Genomic DNA, 15,885 nt, shown 5'->3' on the forward strand with positions numbered 1-15,885 from the left:
AACGTGGCTGCGTATCTTTTCTTGCAGTTCGGATATCCGTATTCTGAGAAAATCAGGCACTGTCCAAAATAGGCAAAGTGTTCTTCTCTCAAGAGCTATTTCATTAGTGATATCAAGAGGGAAAACATGGATGTCAATGAGGTCAGGCCGCCTTGGTCTGTGCTTATTTGTGTTTCGGATTTGCTGTCAGCGGGGCTCCATGACCCAGCAGCATGAGCTCCAGCATCTCACTCTTCAGAGGGATGTCCCCAGCAGCAGAGCTGCCTGAGGGGGTGTTGGGGAAGGGCTTGGCAATGAGGGTCCTTGGGGGAAAAAGATCCAGCTCTGTGGCTTTATTTCTATAGGCTGTGCAGTAGATCTCTGGACAGAAGTCTGAGACTATCATCTTCTGATTCAATTTCTCACTAGCAATGCTGATGCTTGTGGAGTCATTCCTTCCCCCTTACATCTCCAACTGTTCCTTCCTTCAGCTGCATCTCTGCACACCACCAACTCTGCAGCACCAGCACGATGGGTTATAGAGTGTTGAACCCCATCAGGGAATTGATCCAGGGTAAAAATCCGATATGGTGTGGGGAGAAGAGGGCTAGATATCTTTCAACGGGTGTTGCCGCAAAAAGATCTTCAGGAAAATGCAGTCCCTGGGGTTCAGATGGCCACCCATGAATGTGACCAGTCCTGCCTGGATGTGTGAGTGTGGGGCTTGCCTGGTCCTGCCTGCCTTTCCCCAGCAGAGCAAGTGGGCACCGGGCACAGGCACCGTACACTCTGTGGCCGTACTGGTGCTTCCAGACATCCTGAAGCCTGCTCAGAGCTGGAAGCCCCGGACAGACACCCACAGGCCGTCTGGATGACCGTCTGAGGTGGGAAAAGCAAATGTGCCAAAGGAAACCCATCTGCATGGTTGCTCTGCTTTGTTCCACCAACCGGGTCTGTTCCTGCGTTCAGAGATAATCTTCACATGGAAAAAAAGGTGGGAGGGGGGGTGCTCTTCCTCACCTTTGATTTTTTCCTGTGTGTCAGAAATTCAGGTCTTAGCAAGCTGGTTCCCTTGAAAGCTTCTGGTGATAAAGAAGGAGCAGTTGTGTGAGCCACCAGCTGCAGCAACATTCAGGGGAAATCTGAGGGAAGGGAAATGAGTTCATCAAGACCACCTGGAGCTCTGTGTGCCACTGAGGAAGGGGCCTAGTGAGCACCAGGCAGAAAGAAGCGGTGAAAGATAAAGTTTCCGAGAGCAATAGGGAAACAGTCACTGTACAGGATTTCACCAGTAAATTCGCTTTGCAAATACAAAAGCTCCCAGAAGTGGACGGCACCCGCAGTGTTATGCCCTAATAAAACCTCTCCCTCAAATCACAACCACAGACCCCAATTCTACCTGCAGTAAAGCTTCCTCTTACACAGCTTTTGGGCTTCCCACCACTGCCATAGCTGACAGCTACCTCCACCTCCGAGCCTCCTGCAGCCTGAGCTCTGCTTACTCAGTTGATGAAATAGGTTGTTGCATGTGGTTGTCCTTTTGAAGTTCACCGCTTGCTTCAACCACAGCCCTGAAAGAGCTGCCCACGCTTGGATGTGGGCTGAACCCCAGGCACATATTGCTGCTAAATAGCCGGTGAGAGGCAGAGCTCAGTTAAAAAGCAGGGAGCATAGTAAAAGCATGAGTGCAAGCTTTCATGGTGAAGAGGAACAGTAAATTGAGCCTTAAGCACAACATGTCTCTCCTACACGTAATTTAATGCTCGTTCTGACAGCTCCTGGTGATGCAGACCTTTTATCTGCTGGGTGCAGGCCCTCCTGCAGCAGTGACTCAGCCAGCCCTTGCCTACATGCCTTCTTTGAGCGGGAACCTCTCCAAGAGGCCCTAATAAAGTTCAGTCCCCATGGCCCCATCCATTTCTGCCTTCTCTAGGCATGATGGCGTCAAGGAAAGCCCAGGAAGAGCTGGTCTCAATCACTCGTTGTTTGAGAAGGGGTAGAAGCACTGCTTCAGGCCTAAGCTCACTTGTGGCCAGAAAAACACCTCCAGGCTGTTGTTGTCTGTCCTCCCTGTCCCGTGTCCCCTGTCCCTGTATTTGAGGACCTGCATGTTTTATTACATGAGCACCACTCGAGGAATTGCGTTCGCTAGTCCCTTTCTCTTGGATGGGGGCAGGGGCAAACGAAGTTGCAAAGGTTTGACGATGCTGCCGTCCATCGGTCTGCAGGTAGGAAGTTTGGTTGGTGATGAAAATACTAGCGTTTCCTTCATAAATTGCCTTTCCACCCGGTGTTACAGTCCCCCAGCCTCTCCCTCTTGGCAGCAGAGCTCTGCCACTGAGAGAAGCCACCCCGCTGACCACCCTTGTGCCACCCATGGCAACATTGCCCTCTGATCCCATGGAGAACCAGTCCGAGCAGGTAGAATTTAGAAAAATAGAAAATAAAATTAAGTGGAACTTTAAAAAGAACAATCAGAAAAGCTTTATTTTGTCAAATTGGCTCCCTGTGCTGGCTCGCTAAAGGCTTCAGTGAGGATTATAGGGGGGTGAGGGTGGCCCCACTTGCTCCCATCCTTGCATCGCCCCTGCCCTGGCCCTGCCTGGCTGCTGGCCAGGTGACACAAAGCGTTCAAGCAGGAGACACTGGATGTAAAATAAACCACGTGAAATCTAGGAGGCAGGATGTCATGAGCTGTGTGGCCACACGAATGCTTGGGACAGCTCGGAGTGGGGAATGAACAACCGGGGAAAGGGGGGTGAGGCTGAGATCAGCTCCCCAAGCCCTGCCAAAGAAGTTCTCTGGGATGTCTGGGGGAGTTCTCATGTGCTACAGGACAAACGTTACTGCCTGCAGCCCCAGAGTGGGAGATCTGGGGGCTTGCTTGACCTTTTTTCCTGAAACGCTGTGAGTTAGTGTCATGAAAGACACAACTTCTCTCCAACCCCTTGCCTGTATCCCTCTGTGGGCTGAAGCCATTCATCTCAGCCTGAAGTTCCTCCAGAGGGGGAACGAATGCCATTGCAATGGTTTGGCTGCCGTGCCCTGCCTCCTCCAGCCATCAATGTCCCCTCGTACAGCTAAAAGACAGCCAGTGAGGAGAGCTCCTGCGGGTGGTGGAGCTCCCTCACGGCATCGCCTGCTCCGGCACTCGCTGTGCACTGTGATACGCACAGCCAGGACGCCTAACAGCCTGTGGGGCTAAGGCCCCTCAGAAAGGACCAGACTGAAATTTGGTTGCCTGCAAAGCCAGCAAACATCTGCACTTACCGAGCCTCTGGCCGCAGCAGCCAGTGCCTTCCCTGCACCCAGTAAGAGGCCGGAGGGTCCCCAAGGTGGCAGCCCTCCACCATGCTGGGGACCGGGAAAACTCATGGTGTGTCAGGGAGATGAGGGAGCTTTGTTGGAAAAATTAAGATACACAAGGGCTCAGAGGGAAAAAAGGACTCCAGAGGGCTGGTTGGAAGTGGTGTTCACAGGGCTGGCTGGCTGCCGGCAGTGGCTGCAGCTATGCAGAGCTTCCCAGGTTTAAGAGGTCAAGGAAAAACTGCCGAAAGATGGGCAGCATAAGAAGAGGGATGGCCACTGACTGTGCAAAGTCCTGTCTGAATTGCATAGAAAGGTGAATTTAGGAGAGGAGAGAACCGAGGCAACGGTCTGCAGCCACCCTGTGCTGCCTGCCCCCCACCTTCACCCCAAGCAGGCGCCTGGAGGCGGTTTTGGTCCTGACTCGGCCATTTTGCTCCAAGCAGGAAACTAAGAAATGTGTTTATTTCTTCCTCAAGCGGAAAATGAAACAAAAACAGAGCAAAAGCCTCCACTCGGGATTACAAGAATGAAAGATGGGCAACGGGAAACGCTATTTCCAGTGCTGGGAAATGCAGTTGTCATGTCAACCAGCTGCCATCGGCGGTCCCACCCGGCATGATAAATGGGATCGGGCTTGGCGGGGAAGCCTGCTGGCCTGTGCCGGCCAAATCCTTATGGGAAGAGAAGAGAGCTGGAGGACAAGTTTGTCTGCACCCAAACACGGGTGGCTTTGGAGAGCATCAGCTACTGGTGTCCCCAGCGGTACCTGGTGACACTGGCCCTGGTGGAGCACTGCAGCTAACAGCGCTCTGCGGGGTGGATGCTGTGAGCGCCGGGTGCCACCGGCACCCCAAACCCACCCGCACAGTTTGCCCCTGAGGGCAGCGAGAGATTTCAAGGGAAAAGCTTTCCTGGTGGCCTTCTCCTTCCACACTGTGCAAAGCCAACATCCTGTTCATCTCAGCCTGATACATGGTCAGGGAGCAAAAGAAAGGAAGCAAATGAGCTGAAACAGGTGAGTGTCCCAAAAGCCCACGCTTATACCCGCCGGGAGTTTCCCTTCACCTGATGCAGATGAAGAAACCACGCGGGCCCCTTCAACAGCATCTGCGCCGGCTATGTGACTGCTGGAGCCACTGCCTCGCTGACCTCTGCCGGTGCCCGAGGGCTGCAAACCCCAGTGGGCAGCTTTGCTCAAAAACAAACATCGTAAACGTGTTGGCTGTGACAGCTTTGTATCCCAGAGAACAAACAGATGGGGGCTCCCCTGCTACAGTGCCGGCAGCTCTGCAGGATAATGTGCCCATTTCTGTATCCCGGAGAAAGCTGGGGTGGTGATTCCCCTCCTTTGAAGAAGCCAAAATTGCAATTTCTGTTGCAAAAGTAACCTTAAACAGTAACACCCCTGCAGCAGCCTCGCATGCTGTCCTAGGGGAGACCTTACGTGCTTGTTCTGAAAAAGCAGTGTTTTCAGACAGGTGAACAACCACCTTTCCCTTCAGTTTTAAATAGATTTCCTTAACAAAATAATGAGTTTGCCCTTATTTTGGGGGCTAGTTGGATCATTGACTGCTCACACATCAGATGTGAAGGACTCTTTGAGGCACTGAAAGCAAATAAGCCAAGCAGAGTGGCTTGAGAGCAGAAATAGCAACTTAGCCCCTTTCTTAATGGCCAGTGACAGTATCTAATCCCGTGGTGATGGTGTGCTTTTAAAATACAGAGGACAATCATTCTGTCCTTCTGCCCACACCTACGTTTGTGAGCCTTACAAGCCAGCCCTTCCCAGGAGGCAGGGGAAGGGCAAAGCCCACAGCAGTTGATTTACTTGGCTTCTCCGGCGTGTATTTTTATCCTCTGCTGTACAGCTTGCATTTTGTTTTCATACCGCTGTAAGAATCAATGCAAATTAATTATGTTTCAAAGGAACATTGCTCTCAGATGTACTAGATCTTGGCCCTCCCCGCAAACTCGAATTTCCACAGATTAAGTTGTTTAGAAAACTGTGGATGTAGTTAATAACAGCCAAAGGGCGTTTTAAGCAAGAGTATTTCAGCAAAGAACAAAAGGGCAATTCTGTGGGAAATAAACTTCACTTTTATTGTTAAAAAGATGATTTAAACTGAAGTATTCAACTTCATCACTTATGTCACGGCTAAAATTACCAATAAATAAAATAAAGAAGCCTGACAAACTCACTCTGCTATTGTCTAGCTGCTCCGAGGAGCTTTTGCCATCCTGTGGCTGCTACTCTGGTACAGCAGAAAAGAAGAGAAACTGGTTTTGGCCAGCAGCTCCCCTCCGGTGACCTGGCCCGTAGCTACTGCCAGAGGAGCGGGGGCCTGGCCGGGGGGCAGGCAGGGATGCTGAGGAGCAGCAGCTCGGTTCCTGGAGCGCCTCGGCCACCCCGGCCCTGCATTTGAGCAGGCAGGGTTTTGTCCCCACACCTCCAGGTTTTGTGCTGGCCATCTCTGTGATGGTTGTACCAGCAGGTCGCAAGCTGTTTGGGTCGGCACCCCTTTTCTTCGGTCTCGGGAATGGAGGTGTGAAACCTCATCCCACTCACATTGGTCTCCCCACGCGTCCCCTGTCCCCTCCTGTTGTCTGGAGAATGACGAATGGGGCGATGTGCACAGCTCTCTCCCAAGCTGTGGACAGGAGAGAGAAGGGAGGGAGCTTGTGGGACACAGCTTCGGTGCCCACCATGGTGGCCCCAGGCTGCATCTGGTACAGGATTGTCAGAAGGAGAGGAAAAACCCAGGGGTTTTTGGGAAACTCTCAACCACCCATGGAGAAATCAAAGTGATGGTACTCCCTTCCCGTAGGGTCCCCCAAAGCAGGATTGGATCCCAACAGGAGGGTAGGCATGGGGCAAGGTCAGGAGTCCCTTCAGCCACAGCAAAACCCCTGCATCCAAACCACGGCTTGGTCCCAGGGCCCACATCGTCACCGGCAAGGGACTGGGACTGTGGCCAGAGTCTGCGTGTGGCTCCCCCTTCCCAAATCCCCTGGCACTGCTGAAGGCCTCTCCTGAACATCTCTTGCTGATTGAATTTGCCTTTGCTGAAGTATCGACAGGTCCCAGCAGCCACCATGGGGCCAGGAGATGACAGGAGCTGTGAGCTATCACCAAAAAGGTGGGTTTTCTGTTGCAAATAAGTGGGTATTGTTGGGTGGGTTGATCCAAGAAAAAGGAAAAGGGGAAAACCAGCAGGAGAAAAGACCAGTGCATTTCCCTGCTAGCACCAGTGGGTCCTGCTAAATCTGCAGCCTGAGCTCCTGACAAGAAGAGCTGAATCAGTACAAGATTAACTGAGGGAAAGAAAATGAGAGAGGGATTGGGGAAACAGAGGCGGAATGAACAGGAAAAGCAGGAGAGCAGCAATCCCGGCCACCGGTCGTCACAGCATCTCCTCTGAAGGGCTTCATAGGCTCTTGCCCACCCGCCCTCACACACGTACTCACAACAAAAAGTGATCATGTTTTCCCCTCGCTAACTTTTGGCACGGTGCTTCCCTCATCAGCAGCTTTTGTGCACTCAGGGTGTCTGACACCTGCTAAAACGGAGCCGGCCTTTTCTCTAAGCGCATCCCTCTCGCTGTTTACAGGGCTGCTGGCACGACAAGGGGATGAAGCTGCCGATTGCCCAAGAGACAAATATTTCGGCACAAGGCAGAATTAGTGGGAGGGTAGGTTGGGATGGAGGCAGGAGGAAGCAAAGCTGTATGGGCGTGAAATGCAGGGAGCTCCGAATGATGGTTAGGACTGCTGAAGAAGGGCTTTTGTTATTAAGAACAGCTAAAAGAGAGGGGGGCACCTGTCCCTTAACTTCAGAGCCCGGAAGAAGGAGCCCATCCATTTGCACCCATAACCCACGTTACGTGCACGTCCACGGTGTCAAATTCCAAACTTGAAAATAACCAGTGTCCTTCGGGTTGGCCGTCACCTCCGGAAGGGCCAGCAGACTCACCCAAGGGCACTGAGGGAGCAGCCAGCCAGCGAGAAACACCACGGGTGAGGGGCAGGAGGCTGTCAAGCACGGAGGAAAGAGGAACTGATGGCAACTGAACAGGCACGAGGTGGGTGGAAAGTCCGCCAGGAGCAAGAGCAGGAAGGGAAGGATGCTCATGCAGGATCCTTCCCCATCACAGCTTCCTAACAGCTCCTGGGTCCACCTACGCCTGCTCCTCCACAAACATCACACAGGCAGGGCATGGGGGACACGCCGTGGGCTGGCACTGGGTCCCGGCTGCCCTGCACCGTGCAGTCAGGATGTTGTGGAGTGTGGTGGGGGGAACCGTGGGCAGATGGTGCCCCTGTACCCATACTGAGGGTTTTCTGTTTCAGCTGGGTTTGCGTCGGCATGAGCACACAGGGACATTGCATTCCCAGATGTGTGGAGGATCAGACAAGCTGGGTTTGGCCTGTGAAGTGTTACGTGGCTTTGGGCCCCATTCCCTTTAGGTTTTGCCACGTTACATTGCTGCAGTTTCCAAGCACAGTAGAGCCAGCAATGCTGGGGGTCCCTCCAAGCACCAAGGGACAGCTGCCTTAATGGTCTTCGTGAGAAACAGCCTTTGACGGAAACCTCAGAGCCCCTTTTGGTCCCAAATGACTCAAATACACTGCTTTTTGGGGTGGATCGCAAAGCTGCTGTAGGAGGAAGGGATGCTAATGGACCAGGTGCAGGGGAAGGAAAAGCGCAGAGGACTTTTGCCAAGGGTTTTATTGTTTCCCCAGTTGCATTTTACCAGCAGATGCTTTGCAATACCCTTGGGTGGGCGTCCGGGCGTGTGAAAGTCCCTCAAGCCACACATTGTGCAAAGGGAGCGAGTGACGATGATGATGCCAATGTCAGCCTCCGCAGGGCCTCCGGGGTGAGAGGCAGAGGCCGGCAGGCGACGGCAGCAGCACGCGCGGGGGCACGAGCAGGGGGCAGAAATGGCAGCAGGTTTTCAGGCGGATTAGCCGCCCGCTCACATTACAGGCAACCGGCAGCACCACTTGCCTCTTCCACCCAGCCCTTCTCTGCTGGGAGGTTCCCGCCTGCAGCCCAGCTGGGATGATATCCAAGGCTGGGGGTTCAGCTCAGCACCGTCCCTACCTGTGCGGGAGCGGGGGTTGTTGCCAATTTTATTGTCGGGGGCATTAGAAACCAGTCTCCAGAAAGGCTGCTTTGGTTGCCTTTCGCTTATTTTATTTTTTCCTGCGTATTTGCACGTTTCCAGGCAGAAGATTTGGGGTTATTTTTTCATTTTGCAGCTGTTCGGCCCATTTTTTTTAAACCCTTGGGTAAAGAAAGTATGGGTTCTGAAAAGAAAGGGCCTAGAAAAGGCAGAGGTATCATCTCCTTCTGGCAGCAGGAGAGTCCGTGGCTCACCCTGCCACAAGGCCATCAGCCCCTCATGGACACATTAGCCTGCAAAAGCTGACAGGAATTAAAGAATAACATGGCTTTACCCGAATGGCACACATAGGCTTGCCTGTTCCTGCAATTATGTGGTCAGGAAATTAATTTTGATCAACTGCTCCCAAATACCTTCCCGTGCAAACAAAACCTGGCAGGATTCCTTTCCTCTGGTATCACTGGGGAATCTCAAAGGGGATGAAACTTGTCCCCGAGTGCTGAGGCCCTAAAGTGCTTTACAAAACCACAGCGAGGCGCAGGGACCTTGGCGTAAGGGAGAACTGGATTCCTCGCCTTTCCCGACTGGGAGCACCGGGGACTGCTCCGTCCAGACGTGCTTCAGCTTGCGGGGGTATAGCGATGGCACCGGCACCTGCCTCAGGCTTCCATCCACTTTGATGAACAACTGATCTATGCAACAATTTGTCTTGTAAATGTCTGGAGAAATGGTCTAGGTTGCGAAGGGGGGTGGAAATCATATATATATATGTGACTGGCCAGGGATATTTTAAGACTAATCTTACATTTAAAAAATATTTAAACTGCCCAGCATGGATTTTCTATCAGTGATCTACACATACTGTTTAATACGAGATGGGTTGCTGCTGTCTGATTTCAACCTGGAGATCTGCCTGAGAACTTATCCAGAACAAGAGGTACTAGCTTTGGAAAATCAACCCCGGTCCCACAACTTTTCTCAAGCAGAATCACAAATTGGAGCCACCTGGTATTTTTCACCAAACAGCCCAAATTTCACAAGACCAGCTCTCACTCCAGACAAGAGTCCCAAGCTCTTTTGTGTGTTCCAGAAGAAGCCACAGATTCATTTCCCTTTTGTTTTCTGATGCACGTGTGAAGTTTTAGAAGTCAACCACCGACCCCATGCTAAGAGTTTTCAGATGTTTCTGGCTGTAGCCCACCTCTGGGGTAAGGCTTGCCTGACAGCAGTGGAAGGAGGCAGGAGAGGCGATGGTCCCCACCCTTCAGGACAGGGAGCTGCTTGATCGTCCCCAAGTCACCTGCCTGGGCTTAGTAGCAAGCCTGAGAGGAAGGGAAAATGGCTTCAATAACTCGGATGTGAAACATCAGTAGCGAGTGCAGGGAGGGGGCAGATGAAAGCTGCTCATCAGCCGCTCGTGTGGGTGCGCAGAAGCCAGCCTGAACTTGTTCGCCGGCTGCACGTGGCGGGGTCTTCGGTTTCCTCTCCTGGACCATGTGCTTTGGGCAAAGCAGCAGGGGATGCTCCGCTGCTGGGCACTCCCGGCCAAAGTCACGCTTTGACACATCCCGCTTGGGTTGTGCAAGATCCATCGGCAATGCTGCGACTCCCTTGGGTGCTGTGATAGTCCCGATAAGGATGACCACAAGAAAAACACATAAGTATTTTTAGATCCCACCCTGGGTTTTTTTTGCTGCATCCACTACAAAAAAAGGACAAGGGGAAAGATTACTCACTCTCTATAAAATTACTAATTCTCTCCTGAGGAGAATTAGTTCAGCTTGTTGACTCCCCCGCACCCCAACCTCACATCCTAAGACTGAAAAGCAGAGAGGAAAATTATGCCCGTTTTGCACAAATAACTGCAGCCACTGAGAAGGGAACTATTCTTCCACTATGTGTATCTTGTCTCCTTTTCTGCCTGGTGCCAATCATAGCAAAGCAACACACAGGAAACTAAGCCAGGAGCTTCATGTTTGCTTTCCACTGGGAAGTGTCTAAAGCTTAAGGTTTCCACCTATTATCACAACAAAAAGGGGTTTGTACAGTGAGGGTAGAAAGAGGAAAGGGGCCCTTTCTCCCTCTTCCGTTTGCATCTTTTAAAATGAACAATACTGAAGAGGAGAACTATAAAATAACGGCTCAATAGAGACTGTCCTCATTCCTACCAGATCTTTTCTCAATAAATGAGCTAGTAAGAAGATCTCTGATGTCTTCTGCACAACCAGCAAACCAAACTTACCTCTCCAGGTGAGTTCAAACTGTACTTGCTTTTCTTGCATTTTTTACCTATATTCCATAGTAGTGATCACTGCAACGATGGATGGAAAATACAAACTCACCATAAGAGGCAGCATCACACAAGGGACCATCAGTAGGAGACCAGGAGGAAGGCAGCTTTCATTGTCCCTGTAATTTTTAGCTTCTCTTACCAGACTCCTGGCAAGACAGGGCAGGAATAAATCATTACCAGCTGTAATGGTGCTGGTTCAGTGTGGACTCCTGTCCAGGAGTTGATCACATCGAACAACTCAGCTTGGCTCATCAAAGCAGCCATCACAGGGGGAATTCCTGGGCTTACAACATCTCTGGGCAGAGTTGTTGAGGTTCAGGAGGTCTCCTAAAGGTCTCCCACCGGCTGAGAGGGCTCAGCGCACTCCCTCAGCAACAAGTTGCATTGTGGCCAAGAGAAGAAAGATGTTAAACTGCCATCCTGGGTTATTCAAAGCCTCCCCTGGTGGTAAAGCTGGGCTTTTCTAAGCACCTCTGCCTGTGGTTAGAAAAAACAGGAACTGTGTTGGGTTCACATCTCTGACTACATGCTCAGTGGGCAAGGTGACTTTCTGCAGCTGCATCTAGACTGGAGCAAAGCATTGTAAGTGAGCACCAAGGTGTAATTCCTGCTCTGTCTCACCAATAGTTCCACCAGGGTAGGCACGGTTATGAAAGCGTACCTGCTTTGTAAGCTGTCAGAGATGGGACTTCGTTTGCTGTAACCTGCCCTGAGCTTGATTTGGCCACGTCTCTGCAAGCCGATGATATTCTCCGAGCAGTGAACCCTCCAAAAGTCTGCATTGAACCGGCTTACTTTTCAAGCTTAAAAGCAGGTCATGTTCACATGGCATTTGTGTATCGACCCCAAAGCACTGAACAAGGAAATAATTTTTATAAAGTCCTCTCCTCTCGGAGAGCATGGTCAGATGTTATCCCCGTTTTACCAATCATGAGACAGACAAAAGGACCACATTTTGCTGTAAAATCAAGCACGTGTTTCCTTTTCTACACAGCATGAGACACCTGGAAAAGGTTTACAACATGCTCTGAACCGAACTAAGATGACTGGAAGATCACAGAGCCTACACTGTTGAGCTTGGTAGCCCTTCTTGAGGAGCTACTCAAGGTCTCTTCACGTGGACCAAACTGCCCTGTTTTGTGTCATACGGTAGAGCCAGCTGGATGCTGGGCAATGCGTGCACCACTCATCACATCGTCCAGCCTGCATGCAGATGCTGGTCATTTCGTGGAACCCTTCATCCTCACACCACAGGCCACAGCTTCACTCCTGGTTTGTACACTGGCCAAAGAGCTTGGGAGTTCCTCGGCAAAAGACAGCTGCGGGGAGGAAACAGCAGAGAGCAATTCCTCCAGCCTGTGCCTGGGAGATGCCTGGGAAGGAGAGGGGCAGGGAGGAAGCCCTGGGCAGAAGTGGCTCTGGTGGGCCACAGCCAGCCTGCTGCACATGGCTGGTCCCTCTGCTTTTGAGGGCAGCTGGCCGAGCCCGGTCTGGGGAGGCTCTGCCATGCACCCCTGCCAAGGGCGGTCAGATGTCTTTCTGTGTGGCATCGGAAAGCCGAGCTTCATGCTCAGACATCGTATCGTACATCACGTTAGCCACTCAAGCAGCTAGGAAAGGACACTCAAGATTCATTAATGTGGTTTTAACATTAATTACGTTTGTAGAGCAGTGCTGCAAAGGAGCCTATTGACAAGCGCATCTGTCCTTGGCTGATGTGCCGCGGCAGGGTGACACTACTTTGTTTTTCACTTCCTTTGCCTACCAGAACCACACACCTCTTTCCACCAACAGAAAATGACAGAGCATTGAGATTTGTCAGGACAGAACTTAGGAGTTCATGGCCGTCATGCTGTCCACTTAACTGACGATGCTGACTTACCCTCCCCATTTCTTCCAGCATATACAATACTTGCTAACTGCCCTGTGGCAACCAACCTAAATCCCTCTAGCTTCTGGAAAGCAACTGGGCCAAAGTGGAGAGGTGGCTCCCTGGGACAGTTCTTGTTGCAAAGAGTCGGTTTTCGCAACACAAAGCTTCAAAGTCTTCATTTGTTGCCTTAAACAAAGGACGTCCACAACTACAACCACCCTACAAACCACATAGGCTTTTACAACCAAAAAAGCATATTTCCATAGCTATCAGGCCACCTTCTTTCATTCACCTCTGACTTTCTAATGCAACTACAAAGCACACTCCTCAGAAAAAACAAGGAGTATATTCAGGCGGGATAAGAGCTGTGATGAAGTCCTAGATGGGCAGAGGAAGCATGGCTCAGGCTCAGTTCATCAGAAGGGACTGAGTTCTAACAAACCAGAAAGCAGAGACTGAAATCATGACGGCTGGTGGCACTGTGAAATTATCCGGTGATATCTTTAAGCCAAGTGCTAGTAAGAAACTTGCCCCAAAATCAAACAATCACACATAACAACAACATCTACTTTTGCCAGCCCAAGTAGTTCACTCTGCCTCACAAAATCGTGCCAAATCTGCGAAATAAAGATTACGCTGAAATGGCCTAGCAGGTTTTGGTGGTGGTGGCAGCAGTGTAAACAATATGATCCCACTACACCCCTGGGGTGTCCTGAATTCAGACGTAACCTTTTGCCACAATCACTTTATAAATGCTTCCTTCCTGCAACATAATTTTTCCATTCCATGTAGCTCCATGCATTTCACTCTCAGCTCTGAAATGTCTTGCACTGAAACACACCACTTGGCTCCTTCTTTTTCTTCCCACCAAACCATCCCTTGCTCGATTCAACACATATTTACCCAAATAGAGCATTTTTTCCCAGCAGCATTCAATGCAATAAGCAGCACATTCTATTCATTAATGTTCCGAAGTGGCATCAAACAAAAATTTTGCCCATATTAAAACAAAGGCCTTAAGTCCATCTAGGATTTTAATTCACTATAATGCTATAATGACACCAAGGAAAAAATTCAACCCCAGCAATTTGTACCAGCAGCATATGATGCAGACAGCACAGTCCAAAAGCGAGCATCCCCCCCACAGCAAGGGGCTGCAGCTTTTCTATGCAGAATGGCATTGACCCTATCCTCATTTCCAGCTCCTGCTCTGCCCTCCCTGCGGGCTAAGGTTCAAAATCTTCATATTACAATTTGATTTTATGGGAGGATCACATAAAAGTCCCTCTGCTTCGGTTCCCGGCAGTGGGAGCGGGGCAGGGAAGCAGGGCTCGGTTGCCACCTGCTGGCATCTGACCTCCTCCCTCCGCCAGGCTCACACCAAAACCCACCGAAAATACAGAAGAAAAGCCCCAAACCCCAAAATACCCAAAATAGAAATAATACAGGTGCTCCCCCGGACCAAGCCCCCTCTTGACTCAGCAAGAATAAAACCAGCTCCCCAAGGTGTGTGATCAGGTTGCGGAGCGTAAGGGTGCTGAGCTTCACAAATTAATACATTTTTAGACTTGACTATGAAAACTCATGGTACGCTACAGGAGGGGTTAACATCTCGCAGACAGGAGCTGCGAGGTCTCCAGCGTCAGTTTTCATTTTTTCAAGGTCAGTCAAACATACACCTCCTCATCGGTGAGGCCACCACGCCTCTGGGTTACAAAAAGACTTCCACAAATGTTTCTCTTCCAGCTTTAGATAAAGCTTATATGTATTTGCTCCAGAGAAAAGCAATGGGGAAATAAGAATCATTACTTCTTTCTCCATTTCTTTGTCCTCTTCCCTGCTGATGAGGAAAGGAGAAAATTTTCCTACTTTATCCTCTAACACTAAATACAATATTTCAGTTTTCTTGGAACGTTCTGTTTTATTCTTGATAAATACTGCAAGAGTTTTGAAGGCAGCATGGGAAGTCTCCAACTTGTATCTTTCGAAATGTTATAGAAAGAGTAAAAATGCAACTGGGAGATAAAAGGCTGTCTTCTCTTGTGAAAAACTTATAAAACCCTCATACATTGCCTGCTGTAATCTGGGGAATCTCAAAACTATAAAACTGTGGTGTCAAAGTATTTTTTGATTCACAGCCACAGGCAAGCCAAGGAGAAATAATTCAGAAGAAAGGAAGACATTGATTTTGTATGCAACGGGTGACTCCAAGGCTTAGGACTGCATGGGCATGTGCACAAGGGAAGATGATGAGAAAAATCTATCAAATTAGTTTTCTCACATCAGCATTCATGAAAGGCAGCGCTTCATAAAACCTCCACATCAGCAAGTCACCACGGCTCCTCAAGGACATTAAGAGTGACCAACTTCCTAAGAACAACAGGACAGGGGAGATTTTTCCTTGTTCAAAACAGCAACTCTTGGCCTCTCCACGTGCCATCACTCAGCTGAGATAACGGGACATTTAGCGGGGCCCCATCACGTCTCTAATCCACCCAGACATGCTGAAATCTTCTGTCTATCACAGATAAAGATCAGAAAGACCAAGCCAAGAATTGTAAAGCGACAATTTTCATTAAGGAAGCCACAGAGAAGCCTGCCAAAGCCTGGTCGGCATTTGTCTCTAATTCCAAATAAATACTATCGGGGAAAAAAAAAAACAACCAACCTGCATCCCCCGTAGCTGGATGTAAGCGTACAGAAGAGATTAGCTGTTACTAAGAATAAGACCAACGTGCGCTGTGACGACAGCTGGATAACAAGCGCTAACGATCGCAATTCTCCCAGTGTGAGCTGAGCACGGGGTGAAGTCAGAAAAATGTGTTTTTCCTATGGATAAAACAGGGCCGATCCCACCGCGCCAAGGCTGGTGGGGTTTGGTCCCTGGCCCCTTCAGCATCGATGCCCCCGAGCCCAGCGTACGTGTGTCCAGCTGGCGTTAGGCATTAGAGATAAAGCTACAAATACAACATTGTGAGGAGGATTTCCTCATTGGTAAAATCTGCTCCTCAGAGGTGCTGCTCCCAATGTGACTGGTAACCATGTGCCTTTTAAAGTCACTTCTGACTCAGTTACATCCTAGCGTATCGGCATGGTTGGGGGACCTCCTAAACGCCTTAATGCAATTTAGGCAGCCAAAATCCAAGCGAAAATCCTGGCGATCTGGACACACCTGTCACTTCCTTCAGCTGCTTTGAAAAATCACAGCAAACAACACCGCAAATTAAAAGCGCTAAGTAGGGGGTATTCTGCAAAAAGAAAAAGCCTATCCAGACCATTCCAGCTCCAAAAGAATACACACCTGA

At 50.2% G+C, this 15,885-nt stretch overlaps 1 protein-coding gene across 1 annotated transcript in view; it reads right to left on the minus strand.

The window, feature by feature from the left end:
* MRTFA (myocardin related transcription factor A) overlaps positions 1 to 15,885 on the minus strand; it is a 128,708-nt gene that overhangs the window by 110,443 nt on the left and 2,380 nt on the right.

The sequence above is a fragment of the Egretta garzetta genome, unplaced genomic scaffold (assembly GCF_000687185.1).
Source record: "Egretta garzetta isolate BGI_Z169 unplaced genomic scaffold, ASM68718v1 scaffold51, whole genome shotgun sequence".
Classification (NCBI taxonomy): domain Eukaryota; kingdom Metazoa; phylum Chordata; class Aves; order Pelecaniformes; family Ardeidae; genus Egretta; species Egretta garzetta.